The sequence below is a fragment of the Cynoglossus semilaevis genome, chromosome 6 (genome assembly GCF_000523025.1).
Source record: "Cynoglossus semilaevis isolate Cse_v1.0 chromosome 6, Cse_v1.0, whole genome shotgun sequence".
In the NCBI taxonomy this organism is placed as follows: domain Eukaryota; kingdom Metazoa; phylum Chordata; class Actinopteri; order Pleuronectiformes; family Cynoglossidae; genus Cynoglossus; species Cynoglossus semilaevis.
In genome coordinates this window covers 7359215-7375705 of record NC_024312.1, presented here as the reverse complement: position 1 = coordinate 7375705, position 16491 = coordinate 7359215, and positions in this window count along the sequence as shown.

Below are 16491 nucleotides of genomic sequence, written 5' to 3'. Positions count from 1 at the left end.
TCGATGAATGTGTGCACGTCGCCCACACAATAGACACTCACAATGGATGAGCATCTGTTGGCAGTGGTATAGATTTATTGGCATACTCCTAGCTCACCAAGCCTCAACTAAACTTCACCTTCCCTCAACTGTTCCCTCTCACCCAGTGCCAGACGCTCAAAGAATCCTGTTGGCAGCCCTCGCTAACACCCAGAATTCCACGGGGCCTTGTCAGCCTTGTCTTAATTTGTGGCTGTGGTCCTGCGGTTGAATTCAGCCACTGTTGGCTGCTTGACCTGCGCCATTCTGTTGGCGGATTAGCAACATCTTTCAGTCTCCACACAGGGCAACAGCAATGGCCTGATAGGCGGCCTGCAATTACCCAGCAGGAAGACGGTGCTCAGACAAAACACACACGCATGCGTGCACGCACACGATGTAAATGTTTATGGATGGAGGACTGAATGGACGGAGAGTTGGCCGACAAAGGAAAGAGAAGCAGGTGATGCAGCAGAGGGTTGCTTTAAAGGGATGTAAAGAAAAGGAGGGTTAAAGAAGGAAAATGTAAACTGTTTCAGTGTGTGTTTTGGGCTTTTGTGCTCACGCAGCGTGTGATCAGCCTTTTTTGAAGTCCAGGGGACTGTACCAAGGGATGAGAGGCAGCTAGATGCAAAACTGTGACTGAGCGTTATCTTAAAACAAATGACAGATCATATATATATATGATAAACAGTGACATTGTCTACTGGAATGACAGCAAGATTATTAGGTTAAATAGTTATATTAGTAATACCTAAGTCATTTTTTATTTATTATTATTATGCATAAATCTAATGGAAAAATTGCTTTCAGATATTTTGGTAACAAAATTATGTTTCCAATTGTTTTCACTCTCCTAGATTTGGACAAGGTTTTGATTGGCTCTGTGCAACGTTTTAAAAATAAAGCTAGCAATTAAAAGTAATGACTTCAGGTGAAGGGAAAGTTTATGTGAGGCATATGTGAAGAATTAGCTTCTTGCTAATGCTCTTGACACAAAAAACACATGAAAGTTTAGTTGACCCTCGCAAAGGTATAGCCTTCAACAACACCAGGCAGATCCTCTACTGTACAGCAGGTCAAGTACAATCCAGAGCTGGCACGAGCGACACAACATCTTGCAGTGCACACAGAGCCTTCATGGGAAGAGGAAAGTTGGCCAACCCAACCCAGTTCTGTGCCATCATCCTTGGCTCCGTCGCTCCGTCTCCTAACAGATGCTGCGTTCCTTAAAGACACTGTCAGCTGCACAAGTCTGGCCCAAAATTAGTCAACAATGATGTTGAAGTGGGGGGAGAGAAATTCTCAAAGTCAGCATCTGATTTAACAATGACGACACAGCAGCTCAGAGGAGGGCGGTGCTGTAGTGAAAACATGCCCCCGTATACGCCTCCTTTCCTCCCTCCTACTATTACTATAGTGTCCACATCTACACACACACACACACACTTGTCAGCTGCAGGCCAGGCTCCGTCTGAGCCCAGATGGTGCTGAACTGCATAACTCACTTATCTGTCTCTGGCCTCTAAAGGAATGCTTATAGGCCTCTCCAATTCCCAGTGGACATCACCAAAAAGAGCGAGAGAGCGAGGTACGCCATCTGCTGCAAGACGCCCAAGACACTCCCTTTTTTCCCGTCCTCCAAATTCACAAACCCTCCTAATATATTTAAACTTCCAGCAATCGTGGAAACCGATTCCAAAAGCGGAATATTGTATTGTGATGCATTTAGGTTATTTTAACACTGATGAGACGTTCATTTTCTGACCAATTGTGTAGAAAAAAAAATTAAGAAATATATATAAACATATCTGGTTCAAAGTCAGTGTCTTTTAATATGTAAAGTTGTGGAATAAACTAAAGAGTTTTACTTATGTTAGTCAAAAATCCACCATTACTTTAAAGTAAATCATGTGACTCCTGCATCACATCTGCTCTGGTTTAGAGCCTCACAATTTTCATTAGTCATAACGGGAAACTTTGATCTGTTCCATCAACAGGAAGTTCTAAATGTGACAGAAGACCAGAGTTCAGATATGTTTTTATAATTATAAAGATATTCTGTATATACAATACCTCCAAACGTGTCTACTACATTAACTTAATATCAACTGTAATATGCACATTTTTATTACAAATATGTAATTTGTATAATTTTTCACTCAAAATATTTTTTATTTTGAGTCATTACAAATAAAGTTTACTCAAACAAACAATATAAATAGAACAATGAAAATAGTTTAGTTTAAAAGTATTCCCCTTCGCCCGTATTTCTGGAACAACCAACAGATTATAGTTATTAAACATGTGACGTTAAGATTAAATCTAAGATCATGGGACTAAGACTCTTAAGTCTTAAATGATCTCTTCTGTAGAAACATTTTTCAGCAGGCAGTGTTGGACAAACCCAGTAAAAGTGCCCAGTGTAGTTCCTCTGATGAAATTTCCTTGTATTTGACTGCTTTACTATTTTCATGCACCATTTCATACATACATACATACATAAATACAAATTTGTTGAACAAGTCCGACACAGTGCTGACGCCATAACCTGCACAAAGAGAGCTTATGGAGACAGTACAGGCAAAGGTCACCGGGTTCAGTCTATACAGCTGGTAGAACTTTTCTCATTTCTCTGTAGGGTTTGCACACTGGGACTTTCTGTATTAATGACTATTCGTGTTGGTGAATGATGGTTTTGTAAAGAGCATAAAGTGAGTATGTAAAAAAAAAGCATTTAACCATTTCTGAACCATCTAATTTGGTAAATGTTCTATAAATTTAGCTTTGGCTAAACGTTCACAATGTCTCCAATAAACTCATTCTGGCTGTGGCTAATTTGTAGCCTGTTATATGACTTACTTGTATTAGTTGTTGATGTATTTAGGCTAAAACACTGCAGTGAAATATGTCACAAAGGTGTATCAATTATATGGACATTTTATTTATTGATTTTTTTTCAGCCTCACCTTTTCCAACGCCCATGCTAACTTCGAACCATTATCTTTACTGGTTGTCTCTAGAATAATGCTAGATCTTAGCAATACAGGATCATTCTGCTGATTTCAAAGTCTAGTGATTTAAAATTGACCTAAAATCAGCGTAATAAAAATAGGAAAGCAACTAAAGCAACAAATAAATTTATGTTACTTCTCCATAAAAGGAGCTGTTGGTATAAGAATGAGATTCTTGGGTGAGAATGGATTTCACATCTTTTAATATCCATATTAAAACACAATACTACAATATTTATCATAGGACATGAACTCCTTGTACCCCAGTACCCTAGCATAAGCGTATGCTCATCTGCAGCTTGCTGAACATTGCTGCTCTGTTCAAGACTGTGGAATCCTGTGAGTTCTACACCACCCACCAAGTCAAGTGTGGCTCAGGTGTGTCTCTGTGTGTGTGTGTGTTCACCACATGTGCTCGAGTGCCTGCTGGTGTGTGGTCCGTCCAGTTAATGCCTGCACGTGTACACACTGAAAACAATTAATGCAGCTTTTCACCAGCCAGTCATGAAGGAGGCACCAGAAGAAGAAACCATGGAAATGGAACGTGTCTTCGTGTGTTTGATCTGTTCCATTATCAAAGGCTTTACAGTAAACACACATCGGTTAGGGAGAAAATAATGTCAAAAAAGTGCATTTAAATACAATTATTTAACTGACGCCGATGCTCTGGCTGAAAACTCCTGAGTGGATTTAAATGTTGGCCAGTCCATGGTAGGGCCATGTATTGGTACAAACAACCATTCACACTAACATCCACACTTGCAGTTACTTGCGGTACTACGAGAAATCACATTCTAATATTCAGTTGAGAGCACATGCTCATGATGCACATGTACTCTATACAAATAATCTCCTGACAAACAAACTAATTTAGTCTCCTGATGCCTATTAATGGATCACTGATGTCATGCAGTGCTGTGGTCGTCAGTAGGAATGTTAACGCCTGTTAGTGTCAAGCTAAAGTTTGGGCCTAATTTTGAAAAGGTGTAAAAATGTTCACCATTCGCCCAATTGGAGTGAGACCTCTTGTTTTTCCTGGTGTGAAAGCGCTCTGTCACATGTTTCCCATGAACTTGTGATTGGTCTGGTCTTCTGTCTTGTCTAGAACCTTCTTGTGATGTCACAGATCAAAGATTCCCGTTAATGCTAATGAAAATTGTGAGGCTGTTAAACCAGAGCACATGATGCAGTGATGCAGAAGTCACATCAATATCACAAAATCAAAACATTTACTGTAAAGCAGTTGTAGAAGCTTTAATGAATAATGCCCAAAAGTTGTGCCTTTGAAAACGGTACCAGTAGAAGCAATAAATACTGTTAACTCATCATGTTTCCTTAACTGGTACTAAAGTGGGGATTTAGTTCTCAGCTCCTCCAGTCTTTTACAGTGAACCCTAAATTACACTTTATGGCCATCAGCATTTAAATGGTGGAGTGACAGAGAAGTGCCACGTATAAAGAAGGTAACCCTGTGTTAAGATGGTTTTTACCCACGGCTTTCTTTCAGACAAAAAGGCGTGTAATGAAGCTCTTAGTGACGGCCCAAGTAGGATGAGTTAAGTTTTAGTGTTGTTACAGCGTCACTGTCGTAGCGGAAGATTCATCGAACTTTCCTTTGTTACAAAAGGGATTAAGTCTGATAGATAAATGCTCGCTCAAGTCCTAGGTCACGACAAAAGTCTTCCATAAGTCAGGACAAGCACCTCCATCATGAGGCCTCACGGCACCACCAGCCCAGAGCAGCTTTTCCGCAGCCACTGACAAAACGTGTGGAACAAATGGCACCAGCCAAATGGAGGGGCAATAAGACGAGGGGCCCTCTGAGAAGTGTGTGCGTGTGTGACTCAAAGTGGGTGTGTGTGTGAGTGTGCGTGCACGTGGGACAGAGTGGTTGTGGATAAAGTGTAGCCGAGCAGACGTGGTGTGTGTGGATTTTGCAGAGTGAATGGTGATTGTGTATTTTAAAAGGACGGGGGGAGGGGAGGGGAGGGGTGTGCCCCCGTACAAGAGTGAATGTCAGAGTCCTCTGTGAGTGAAGACGTGTGTGTGTGACAGGGGGTCATGGGGGAATACGTGTGCGTTTGTGTCACAACAGACCGGGGATTCAGAGTAACAGTGCCCTGTCGGTTCAAGTATGCCCCCATGTGACTGTTGTGAGAAGTTGAAGTGGAGCACAGAAAAAATCCAAGATGTCTGCTTCCCTCCAGACGGTTCTGTAGGTGGGTGTTGACACTGTTTGTCAGACGGGTGAAAACTTTAAAGACAAGTTCAGATTCTGAGCTCTTGACCTACTGTTAGGAGGAGGAAGAGGAGGAGAAGGAGAAGGAGGGGAATGACATGTTTGAGTATTTTTGGTTTTGTTCTGGGTATGACACTGACAAAGATTTAAAGTTGAGTTAAGTTAAAAAGATTTTGACAGTTTAAAGTGGAAAAGAGAAGTGGGCGAAACTGACCTTTTTAGTGTCACCACAGAAACGAATCACTGCTCAGTCCAAAGAAAGTCACACTTTGTAAGTCAAATCAAGTTAAAAATATACTGCTTGACTAATTAAAAAAGTTAACATGTTGACACACCCTAACTGTATACATTAAGTCAATGTAGTTGCTTTTTTCAGCCCTTTTTGTTTTAAGCAAACCTCCTACTAACCCTAACCCATTCTGATTCTGTCTCAAAAATGTCAGAATAGTAAATATACACACCTGCCTGGTACTTTTGCACAGTACTGTCTGTTTGAACGTCTGCTTCTTGTTGGACTGATTTATCTTTTCTTTATGGCCATGTAAACCCAAAGAGTGTACCTGTGGTTTTACACACACACACACACACACACACACACACACACGGCTCATGGATAATGAGTCTCTGACAGCTGAGTGGCCCGTTGACTATTTCACTAAATCCCGGCTTCTGCTGCATCTGAGAGGATTTCCAGCCCTTTGATCAGCCCCCAACAAACAAGGACAGCGTCAAGACTGAGACTCCGTCAGTCTGACGGGACACTCGCACGGCCACAGGAGGACAGAGAGGCAGTCGACAAACAAAGCCACTGCCAGAGTGAGTTTGCGTTTTGTTTTGTTTGGCGTTGTAACACAAATCAACACCCCTCCAACCCTAACCACCCCCCGCCCCCGTCAGATGGCTGTAACCTGCGTCTGTCTGTGTAGTTTAATAAGGAAGCAGCATGATGAGAGGGCGCTCTTATCATCAACAGAAAAACTTCAAAAAGAGCAACAACAAACACGGGGAAAACAGGCACGTTTTTATCAAGCAGTTTTTCCTAAAATTACCCCCCAAAGCTTTTATCTTTTTCCACTAAGCCCCCCCTCTTTGTGGAATCAAACTTCCACTCACTTTATGCCCCCCCAACCCTACCCCCCCCCAACCCCCCGACAGACAAAACATGTCTATTAAACCCTTTCATCTCTCCACAATGTCACATCTGAGCAGGGATCTGACATGAGTGCGGAAGCTGAAAAGTCAGATGTGGCTTTCTATTCAGCCAACAGACTCAGCTGGTTCTAACAAGACCCCCACCCCCATTTTTTACCAGACACCGGCGACATGAAAAAGCCAGGAGCTGCTGGGTAGCGAGGCTGCTGTTTAAAAACACAACTAATTGCCCCAGGCTGGTCCTTATGAAGTTGAAAGTCCTGTTGCCCGACGCCACTCCCTCCTCTTCCACACTAAAGTCACACAGAGGTGACAACTACACACTATAAACACCGCCCAGGCAGGATTTGTGGTCGCTACGATCAAAGTCACCGATGCTTGGATAGGTCTGATTCTTGGAGTGTGTGTGTGTGTGTGTGTAACAGTGAGAGAGAGAGAGAGCAGGAAATGTATGGGTTCTGTAATTGTAAGTCTTTATGACACCAACAGCTGTACAACCGGGCGAGCGAACATGACGCTAATACGCCGCCTTCAGGCGCACCGCACGTGCTTCCTATTAGCAGTTTAATGCAATAATTGCAGCCATTAATCAATAGATTTCCTCCATTTCCTCACATCCTGCTACAACATAAACAGTAACTCAGTGGAAGGCATTTATTCCAGAAACATAATCTGGAATTAAGTCAGTGGTTTCTAAACTTCTTTTTTTTCTTGCAGCGCCCCCTTTTATAGATTTCATTTAAACACTGTAATTCCTACAAAGGATCTATCGAACTACAAATCACTGCATTTTCCTCCACTATGGCACAACTCCATCAGTTTTAAAACAGATTTTAAAAATTATTTTCTACCATTAGTGTATAGTTAATGTGCAGCCCTGACGTTTTAAAAAATATTTATACTGTAAGTGGTAAGGTAAAGCTGCCAAGTTACCACTGAGGTGCTCTGATGGCACCGCCCCCACCCACTGCTGCCCACTGTTCACTTTGCTGATGGGCTAAATGCAGAGCAGGTTGTGTGCTGTGTCACAATGACAAGTAGTTCACTTTCCTAAAATAATCTTGTACTATTATAATTTTATTTTATATTTTTTTACTAAACTTCATAGTTTTCTGTCTCTGGGTGAGTTTTCACAGACGTAAAGTGTTCTGCTGCTCAGTCTCTTTGGCCTTTTCTCCCTGTGGTTCTCCTATTCCTTCCCCTTATTGTTCCCCTTTTCCCGTCTTTTCCTGTTCCTCTCTCAGTCTTCATTTTTGCTACACTTTTTTTTTGTATTCTCTGCAACTTTCTTTTTTCCGTCTTCTTTCTTTTGTTTCCCTCCTTGGTCAGTTTAAGCCCCTCACTCTCTCTTCGCCATTTATTATCACCGGTTGAGGAAAAACCAAGGAGCCCTTTTTTTGGCACAGGGCCAGAGCAAACAGTGATATCTTAGCAGTCCCCCACACTGCGCTCCCTCTCCCTCACCTCTCCCCTCGCCTCTCTCCCTCGCTCTCTGTCTCCACTGGCAGCTGTCCATAACCAAACACACAATGTAACTATACACACACAGACACACACGCTCCCTGGAGTGTCCACTGTAGCTGTTTGCTTGGCTGACATGCTCTGCTGTAATTGTAGTGGTCTGCTCCGTACAATGCACTACAGCCTGCAGCTGTAGATCTTTGCAAAGCTGCGGCCGCAGTCAGGCAGAAACCACTACACAAAAAGCAGACACTTTAAGTCTTTATGCGCGATCACTTGTCTTTCACGTCCGCATTTTGTCGTTGAGTCGCCCGCTTCTGCGCAGGGCGTTCTAAGGAAACCAATGTTGCACAACACAGGTTACCAACAAAAAAAATCATTCCAGTTCAGGAGAGGATGATGACTTTGTTCAACCTGACTCATGAAATTCACAGGCCCTCTGAGGACAGCAGCTGTGACAACACTCTTTCATCGTGAACTATAAGTCATACTCTCACTTCTCTAATCGGAGCTATTTCCATCGCTCGCAACACAGTTTTTCTTCTCGCGAACATTTACTATGTTTTATTCGACCCTCATTTGTGCTTGTCGTGCTAATTTTGCACCATCTGACGTGGTTTTCTCACTACCTTAATTCTATTTTAGGAGGGTTTTTTGGATTACAGATGATGAAGTAGTTTAAGGACAACAGTCCTGTGTTCAGTGAGCCTGGTCTGACCAGAACTCGAGGTTGAAGTTGAAGAGAGTACTTTAACTTCCTGCACTGTCTGTAAATGTAAACGTGTGTACTGACTATGTATTAGAGAAGTGATTCTTAAACTTTTTTGGTTACTTTTTCCAAGAAATAGGGATTTTCAAGCCCCACCTGCCCAACCATGTATTGTCTGCAATCTACAACTTTCAGCCTGGGTTCAATAAAGTACATCTATTTATTGAACTAACGCCAAGTAACCTCATGTTTTATAATGAGTCAAAATCAATACCATTACATTTCATATCCCCAATAACCTTGAAAATGTCCTACAGGTTGTTGCGTCTCACCAGTCACGTTTCCGTTGCCCACCAGTGGGGCCTGCCCTATACATTGAGAAGCGCTCTATTAGCACAACAATACATTTGCAATCAGATTCTTCAGTAACTCATTAACATGGTTAATTGCAGCGAGCCCGTTACTGATTGACTTTTAATGGGCTTAGTATTATTGTGACCAAAAAAATAAAAATGTCTGAGGACAAAATACAGGTAATGCAGCAATATTTTCTCCAATCCATTTGCGAGGGTCATCGCAGCCGTACATTTCTTTGAGGCCAACATTGGCCTGTTTCTGCACTCACATGCTGACAGCTCATTAATGACAGGTAATAAAGGCTGTGTAAACACATCTGTTGGTGCTCAGTTAGCATACAGTAAAAGGCTGTAAAACTGTAGGCCTCCACACTCAGCACACAGTGACTCTTATCAGCTCAGAGTAGACGCCAGTGCTCAATGGCCATTCAGCTCCGCACCATCCCTTGTTTTGTTCGTGTGTTTGTTACCCCTCCCACCTTTGAGCTGGGTTATTGAGCGTCACTGCTTCACTCTGATGTCCCACAATAATAATAAAACACTGGAAAAGACATAATAGTTCACCATAAAACAAAAGAAAAAAAGCTTTAAAATAAGACTGTTTTTTTTTGTAATAAGAAGCCAGTACCACCCAATACTACAGACCAGTAGCAAGGTGCTGAGCTGATATTATTTAAAAATTAGATTACCTTTAAATAAAGAAACTAAATTAGTAAAAAATTAAGTACATTTTTTTCATTGTGTCCCACTGTACCAAATGACCTATGGATTGGTACTGGTCCGCAGACCGGGGGTTGGGGACCCCTGATCTATACAGTCTTCCAGTTACAACTGGCCCTTTGGAAGCTCTCCTCTGAACTGCTCTTTATATAACATACAGCGTTGTAATAGCCTACAGTGGTCGTGTTTCAGCTGTTGCTGAGTTAGCCCTGTAGGGGGCAAGTGTCTATGCATAAGTGCTGATGAGATTCAAACCAAACTGTTCAGAATAGTGGTTCTTAATGCACAACCGGCAGCTCTGAAAGAATAATTCACACAAAGTGCCAGCACACGGACACCCAAACACGCAAATCATGTCGGAAAAACATTAACAAGACATGGGGGTGGGGGGGTCAGCTTTGTGAATGAACAGGTCGTCAGAGCGTCACATCTACTGGGAATATGTGCCACATGGCTGATTACTGGATCTGCCTCAACCCCCGGACAGATGGCGGCGGGAGTATCATTAGTATTGCAGACGTGGTCACCTAACGAGATGAAACCAATAGCCCTGATTAAGAACAATCAATAACAGCGATTAAATGAGTTGTGATACAAAAGGACAGGATTTCTAGGACGCCGAGACAGAAGGACCAAACACGTACCACGGCTTCGCAATCTGTGCCGAGCTTTGTCGAAATCCAGTGGGGAACCAAAAGGGTGGAGGATCTAAAGGAAGGACGACCATTAACGTGCAGATTAATTTGACTCACAACATAGTGATGCAAATGAAGAAATTGATTTTTGTAATTGCAAATGCTAAACCTACTTTCTTAACGACCGAGACTTGGATCTCATTGTGGATACAGTAATTAAATATCTACCTACCTATCCATGCATTCATCCATCCATCATTAAACTGAGAGGGCCGTAAATGTGAAGTTATATAAAATGAGGTTAACGTTCAGCATGTGGTTCAAATATAATTCACACTTTGGAAAATGAAGGTGGAAAATAACACACACACACAATGGAGAAGAAGTTGAGGAAGAAAAGAGAGGTAGAAGGAGGACAAATAAAACGGCATCATCTTTTCTCATATAAATGTCATTAATTATTAAATGAATGGGTTCTTTGGGAGATTTTAGACACATGATCACAGACATGTTCTTTTTTCTGAGCGCAGAGAAAACCTGGAACCTGAAGCAGAGCTGAATAAGAAAAAGCGAGAGCAGCGATATGTCCTGGCTTGTCTCAGGTGTTTATGTCAAATCAGCAGAGTGGGAGTTGGGAGACAGTGAGGTTTTCTTTTTTTCTGTGTGTGTGTTTACAACACATGGGTGTTTTGAGTTATACATTTGACGTTTATGTTAAAACAAGCCGAACACTAAAAGGAGGAACCCTTCATCTGTGATTTGACATTGACTGGATTGTGGACATAAATAATCTACACACACATCAGTGGAATATTGCAGTATTTTGGAAACAAATTTGCTACATTTATGTTTTTGTTGAGATTAAAGGTCAACTGGGAGAGGGTTTAACTTTAACCATTTAAACGGATTAAAAAAAAATTGGTATGAAAACTTCACTCTTAATTCACCACACACACACCTTATCAGGCCCAATCAGAGTCACGCATGTGCACGTCACACACATTCTAGCCTCACACTTGTCACTTGTACTCCTTCAACCCCCCAAAAGTCCACTATGTTTGCTGTTTTTTTTCTAACTTGTTGATTTAGTCCAGATTTATGTCCCTGGATGTTTATTCTGGGGGATTAGCTCTCTCAGCAGAATAGCTCACTTGTTGTAGCCCACATTCTTTCAGGAGTCTCAGTGAGCTGAGCTGGTGTGTCATTGATGGAAACTCATACAAGAGCTGGGTTGAAGTGTATAAAACCATTTACTTCAACTTGCTTGACATCAGTATTTTTAAATCCTGATGTCACACTTCTGGTAAAAAACAAAACAAAAAAACAACTCAACCACAGATGTGTAACCATGGAGACCAGAATAAACCAGGTTAAGACCAAGTTCTGGTAAAATGTAATCACACGCTACACACTAACTCTAAGGATAGTTTGATGAATAATTGATTACTTTTTGTCCAAACTCGACCTCTACTCATGACAATAAGGGAATCAAACCCAGTATTTTAGAATGGATATCAATGGCAGCCACCCACCTTTCAAACAACACAAGGATACGCACAAGCATTTATTTGTTTTTACTCAACATCCTACTTTTCTTCCACTTCTCTGGAGTGTCAACATATTCCTGCAATTTTTCACTTTTTTGTGACCGTTTCCAGGAAGCCAGATAAGACAGTGGCATACCAGTCATTTTACCTGGTTCTGTCCGGGTGTGTTGACGTCCTCAACGTCTACGGCTGATCTACGGACCACCTCCCACTGGGCCACGGCACGTACATTGTTCCTGGTTTTGGCTGCACCCCAGGATTTCCTCGAGGGCTGATGTTCCTGCCAGTGTGGAAGAGAAAGAGACGTGTTTACACAAACACAGACACAAGGGTTCCCGTCATTTTTGGAGTGAGGGACCCCTGTAGAGAATGACATTTTCCAAGTTCCCCCTCATAATAGAAAGACCAAACTGGGTCAGTTAAACCAAACTGGATATAAATGCTGTCATATATTTGTTATTCTTCAAATTCCTCTCTAATGAATGTGGCCTTTGACAAAAAAATGAAACAGTTGCAACTGTAAGAGTTTTCAGAATTAAAAGAGAAACAAAAAGGTTTCTCAAAAGAAAAGTCCAAGGCTACAGGTTGGCTGTAATGGACTCAGAGTTTGACTGTAAGAATTGACCGGAATGTTTTTTTCCTTTCTTTCGAAGTGTCACACACTGCAGCAACTTTTTCTTCCTTGTTTCAAACCATTTTGTTTTGACTCAGAATCCGTCTGTGGTGAACGTACAATGGAAATGTGTACAGCAAAGGTATTTTTCCATAAACAGGGTAGGGTTTCCATTTTATTTATTTATTTATTTTTATTTCTAACTTTTTTTGCAGCTCAGTTTGAAAACGTGGTAAATGACGACGCTGTATATGATCGAGCTGCAGGTATGTTTTCCTGCCTTCAGCTTTAAGTGAGTTTTGTCCACTCACTGTGGAAACTCTGAGTAAAGTACTGCAGTCAGTTACTGTCAGTTACTGTCACTGTAAACTGATCAAATGTTGTACTGTACTGTACTGTACTGTTGGATACAATGGTCTAAAATAATCACTTTAATTAAGGCAGTAATTACCCCCAAAGGTCTTGGTAAAAATGCTGTTGCTCCAGAGTTTCCTAATAACTTTTAATTACTCAACATCATTATCTAATCTCATGTCACCCATTAAAGCCATAACCACTTTTTTTATATATATTTTATTATCCACTGGTTTCCCCTTTATGACATCCATTCTGTATGTTGGCACGTTTCTTTGTTTTAAAGTCACTTTGCTGCGTCCTAAACACTTGGCCACTGCCCACTTTAAATTATCACCCTCGTAAAGCGCAGCCAGGGCTAATTATATGGGAAGGAAATTCGTGACTTGTGCCGTTTCGGGCAAAAGTGCACACTTTCAAAGCCACACGGGCAAAAATGTATTCACGAAATGTGCAGAAAACAAGACACAGAGTCACAACTCATACAAACACACTGAAACACACATATTTACACTTCTGGGGCCGACACACGGAGAGGACCACCCAAGAAGGCCCAGTCTCTTTGAAAATAATGAAATTCCAGTGCAGCTCGGTGCAGCACAGCAGGCCGAGGCAGCGCCGCGTAGACGCAGGGCCGCCGTGGAGTCAGACGTCCCGCCAGGCTACAGTGATGTGAACGGTCACTAAAAACAACTGTGGGTCCAAACATTAATCTATCTGCTAATTGACGCTGCCATGGAAAAACTAAAAGGACACTCAAAATAATCCCTTTAAAGTAATTTAACTTTGAAAAGTGGAAATAATGTTAGTTATTCTTGGTGTAATAATAACATAAATTATATCATATTATATTATAAGTTTTCTTTCTTTCTATGCTAAAAACGAATTAAACCAAATGACACAGTTAGGTGATAGTGTAGAATCTAATGGTTTGAGAAAAAAGAAAAATATTTATATTTTTAGTTAAATTATTTATATATATTGTTTTATTTTGCCGCAAACATTTTTGTCAGTGATGTATGTTAAATTAAGACGTCTTAATTAAAGGTTGTGGACAGCGTTTCACTGCATGTCTAATGTCACAGAATGTTGTAGAAGGAGGACAACATGAAGAGCATGGGTACCGTATCTAGACACTGCTTAAAGAGGGAAGCTGAAGATCCCTGCTGGTTCAGACAATAAGTGGGAGTCGTGTGGAGTCAAGAGGAGCCTGGGCTTCCTGCAAGGATGGGTTGTTCGGCCTGAAGAATGTGCCAAACCCAGATTTAAAGGTAGCAGAGGAGGCGGGGAGCACAGGATCCTCCCGACACTAACATCCAGCACTGTAGAACAAACCCTGAATCCATCTTTCTGATTTTGTGTGACCGCAGGGAGAAACTGTTGATAAAAATATGTTGTCTGATCAGATTTGAGACTATTTTATCCAGGCCATGAACGCATCATCAATAAAGGCTCCATCACAAAGCTCATTGAACATAAGACAGGTGTCACATGTGCAGTGTAAAAGGATGGACTCGCAGGAAGTGTGTTGAGAACATTTAATTCCTCATGTGCCGTTGACCTTGGGGTCAAAGATCTTCACTCCATTGTTTGGTCTGACAGAAAAAGGGGAAAGTAGAAGTGAGATTATACGATACACACTTCCTGCATCAGTAGTACTACAGGACATCAATGACAGAGAGGGCGTGGGTCAGAGCCATAATGTTTGGAAAGCATTCCTGAGATTCCCTTCTCTCAGATCAACTGTTTTTAGGATTCTCTGCATGAGAACAGAATATAAAGTGGATGTTGTTGTTTTATATGTCGATCATGTGGTTTCTTTAGATTAACGTTATCAAAAATATGATAATATTGAAAAATACATAAGAGTTAATGGTGTAAATAGCTAAGATAAAAAACTTTCAAGATTTATCAAAGAAAGGCTTTGATGAAAAACAAATGATTTTCTTTGAAGCCAGTTATCTTTTTTAAAAAGTCACAAATGTGTTACACAGGTCATTCTAATGCCTACATTTAGGCCGACTGGATAATCTGAACATGCCTAATCGGATGTCCTTAAATCTACCCTGTGTCAATGCAGGCAGTGAGGACACATGAGAGGTAGAGACAGCAGTGAGACCAGAGGTTACTCCAGTCCAGACACCTGGTCCAGTGCCAGTTCTCCTGAATCCAGAACATTTTGTACTGTAGTCACGGCAGGCAGGCGAAAGCCATTGTCCTCATAAAAACTCCCTCTTGACCTGAGTCTATCTAATGTACGCACACACACACACACACACACGCACACACACTCACACTCACTCACTATTGTAAAAGGCCACCAGGGGAAATCTGTAGATGAAGTGAAAACATTGTAGTGGTGAAAATTAGGACTTTCCTGCTGTTTTAGACAATTGTGTAGGAACCATGTGGACTCAGAAGGTGCTTTATCTAACACACACACCACACACACACAAATCCCCTGGCTGTGGTCAAGATTATTAAAACCATTGTCTCTGTCACAGGACTGTAAGATCACGCCAGGGCTGTGAAAACGACGCTCCCTCCATCCCATAAACATTGGATGCTTGACTTTTACCACATTCTTACTGTAGAGCAGCACATGTGATTCATATATTCAAAAATTCAAAAAGCTTTGTTTTTACTTTCGCTTTACTTTTCTTACTATTAAACGTATCCGATGGATACATTTTTTTTCTTAATTTCCCAAAGGGGGCGCACCAAGGGATTAATAAAGTTCTGTCTGTCTGTCTATCTGTATGTCTGTCTATCTTGTTTATGTCTATCTGCTTCCCTCTACGACCACCGGAGACTGAGTGACTTTAATCATTTCCAGCTAAAAGCAGTCTCTTTAACACATAAATCTAACAGAAAAATATCCTCTGTGCTCAGACGTACAAATTTAGGTGTGGTAAGGTTCGACCGTTAGCCGCAGCCCCCCACCCCAGGAGAATTAACGGGCGGGGCGGGATACAGGCATCCCCTTGTCTCTGTCTGAGGGACCCTGCAGCACACCCACACACACACTGGCTAAGCTACTCTAAGTATAGTCATGCAGGTTAACCACACACTGAGTTGGAGGCTTGGCTGTGATACAACCCGTGCTGCCAGGATTGCATCCCTCCAGTTTTTATAAGTGTCCGTCACACATAAACACGCGATCACACCGGGGGCCGGAGCTATTTTGAGACACCTTGTAAAAAAATGAGGGCGAAAGCAGCACGCGATACAGCCTAAATACACATGTGCAAATATGCAGTATATTCGCAAATGTAAATAGCCAAACCCCAGAGCTGACAGAGTGTGTATACAAAAATCACATGACACAAACACAAATGGATATTTACACATGATAAACACCTGGTGGCTGAGAACAACCGTGTCAACAGTGCTTTTTACCTGATTTCAAGGGTTCTTTTAGGACCTAAAAATACCTGTGCAGAAACCACAGGAGACTCTGCGGGGAGATCTGGTACTTCGTTTTGATAGGCTGAGCAATCTGGCCTGAGAGAATGACCTGCCCATAAACAGACTGTCAGTGTTTGCTGTATGTATGTGACTACAACAAATCACTGAATAAAATACTGGAGATTTAACGGTAACAAGCGTCGCCCAACGAAACTGAGCTCAAATATTAGAATTTAAATTACCTCTAAGTTACCTCTACAAGGAA